The sequence below is a fragment of the Gossypium arboreum genome, chromosome 12, assembly GCF_025698485.1.
Source record: "Gossypium arboreum isolate Shixiya-1 chromosome 12, ASM2569848v2, whole genome shotgun sequence".
Classification (NCBI taxonomy): Eukaryota; Viridiplantae; Streptophyta; class Magnoliopsida; order Malvales; family Malvaceae; genus Gossypium; species Gossypium arboreum.
Genome location: NC_069081.1, coordinates 17,205,964 through 17,208,672, shown reverse-complemented (window position 1 = coordinate 17,208,672; position 2,709 = coordinate 17,205,964). Strand labels below are relative to the sequence as shown.

The window sequence follows — 2,709 nt, the reverse complement described above, 5'->3', positions numbered from 1 at the left end:
TATGTTATACGATGCATTATCAAATGGGATGACATATTTCTATCTTGGTATATGTTATGTTCTGGTAATACCTTGTATCCTGTTCCGGCGACGGTAACGGGTAAGGGGTGTTACAAGTAAAACTTCCTAGATCTTTTAGTTTAGTTGGTAGTTTATTCTGGAGTATGGTTGAGCATTCCTCATTAAGCTCCATTGTAGATAGGTCTTCAAATTTCCTTTTGTTTGTTAGAAGCTCCTTTAAAAATTTGGCATATGTAGGCATCTGTGATATAGCTTCAACAAAAGGTAAGTTAATATGCAGTTGTTTGAAAAGTTTAATAAATTTATCGAATTGTGCATCCATGCAGTCTTTCTCCAACTTTGTTGGATATGGAATTGGTGCTTTATATTCCTTTAGCATTGGATTATTTTTGGGTTTTACTTCCTCTCCTTCGTTTCTGTCAGCTTCTTGTGGTTGCTTCTTTTCGGACTCAACTAACGCTTTCCCAGTCTTTAGTGTAACTGCTTTTACATGCTGTTTTGGATTGGGTTCAGTGTTATTAGGTAGACTTCCTGGTGGTCTTTCTGAAATCAACTTAGCAAGCTGCCCTATTTGAATTTTGAGCCCTTGGATCGACGCTTGTTGGTTCTTAAGTGCTGTCTCAGTATTCTAAAAGTGAGTTTCTGACACTAAGATGAATTTTGTGAACATCTCCTCAAGGTTCAGCTTTTTCTCTTGTTGGTAAGGTGTTTGTTGGAAGCCTAAAGGTGGTGCTGGTCTCTGATTTGCTTGGCCTCCCTATGAAAAATTTGGGAGGTTCCTCCAATCTGCATTGTAAGTGTTACTATAAGGACTATTTTGAGATCAAGGATTATTACTCATGTAATTTAACTGCTCGTTCTCCATGTTGTGGCCATAGGGTGGGTATTCTGAATTGCTTGATCCACCACCACTTGTTTCGCACTGCATTACTAGGTGAACTTGTGAAGAACCAAGAAAACCGTCAATTTTTCTATTCAAAAGTTCTACCTGATTAGAGAGCATGGTGACCGAATCGACGTTAAAAACGCCGACTGTTTTCGTTGGCTTTGTCCTCATGTCTTGCCACTGATAATTATTTAGTGACATGTCTTTTATAAATTTATAAGCATCCTTAAGTGTCTTATTATTGATAGTTCCACCAGCAGTTGCATCAATCATCTGTCTAGTCAAAGGATTCAGGCCATTGTGAAACGTTTGAACCTGTAGCCAGAGTGGTAACCCATGGTGAGGGCACCTTCTCAAAAGATACTTGTATCTCTCCCATGCATTGTAGAGTGTTTCTAAATCCATCTACACAAAAGAAGAGATATCATTACGTAATTTAGCCGTTTTAGCTGGCAAAAAATATTTTAATAAAAACTTTTCGATCATTTGTTCCCAAGTAGTGATTGACCCTCGTGGTAACGAGTTCAACCACTGTTTAGCTTTGTTCCTCAATGAAAAAGGGAATAACTGAAGGCGGATGGCATCATTAGAAACGCCATTAATTTTAAAAGTGTCACAAAGTTCAAGAAAATTTGCCAAATGAGCGTTGGGATCCTCGTTCTACAAACCATCAAACTGAACAAATTGTTGTATCATTTGAATTGTGTTAGGTTTTAGTTCAAAATTATTTGCAGTGATAGCAGCCCTAACTATGCTTGATTCAGTTCCTGTTAAAGAAGGTTTAGCATAATCATACATAGTACGCGAAGGATTCTAATTAGCAGCAATAGCAGGAGGTAGCGGATTTTCCTGATTTTCAGCCATCTCCTCGTTTGTGGTTGAAGTATCGTCCTCTTGCTCTTCCTTTGTGTATCTTAAGCTTTGACTTATTTCTCTTCGGTTTTCGCGAACTGTGCGATCGATCTCACTGTATAAAAGTATGGTCTTAAGGGGTTTCTTCTGGTCATAAACTAGAAAAACCTGTCAGAAGAAAATAAACGAGAAATTAGAAAATAAAATAAAAAATTAAATTGCAATAAAAGTAAAATGGCTAAAGTAATAAAAATCAGTGTTCCTAATATCTTAGTTCCCCGGCAACGGCGCCAAAACTTGATACGTGATATTCGCGACAAGTTTTAAAAAATTTATAATTAATCGTTTTTGAAACTACCTATTATCACGATGAAGGCAAGTGTACCTATCGAACAGCAGTATAGCTTTAGCAAGACCAGATTGTCGAACCCAAAGGAACCAAGAGTACTGGTAATTACTTTCTATTTATTATCTAGCCTAATAATTAAGGGATTTGTTTATCTAAACTAATTAACTAAATAAGGGAGCACAGAGAGAAAATTGGGGAAAAGCTTTTAGGAAAACTCGATTGATAAAGACAATACCCAAAGAAAAATCCACCTAGACTTCACTTGTTATTTGACTCTGAATCAGACGATTTATTCATTTGACTTGATCCGTAAAAATCCCTAAGTTATATTATTATCTCTCTCGAGACTAATAACGTCGAACCCTAGGTTGATTAATTGAAATGTCTTTCTAATTAACACCCTAGTGTTGCATTAACTCGATCTATGGACTCCCTTACTAGGTTTCACCCTAATCTGGAAAAATCTTGTCATCGTATCTCTAGGCGTGCAATCAACTCCGCTTAATTATGACAAATTTACTCTTAGACAGGGACTTTTGCTCCTCTGAATAAGCGCATAAAATTGAATCAATATCTTGGAATATTAAAACAAGAATTAAGA

At 36.6% G+C, this 2,709-nt stretch overlaps 1 non-coding gene across 1 annotated transcript; it reads left to right on the top strand.

Moving 5' to 3' along the window:
• The first annotated feature begins 1,238 nt into the window (after positions 1–1,238).
• Positions 1,239–1,345, top strand: LOC128285817 (small nucleolar RNA R71). Its single transcript, XR_008276365.1, has one exon. It is a non-coding gene; the product is annotated as a small nucleolar RNA R71 (small nucleolar RNA).
• The last annotated feature ends 1,364 nt before the right edge of the window (positions 1,346–2,709 follow it).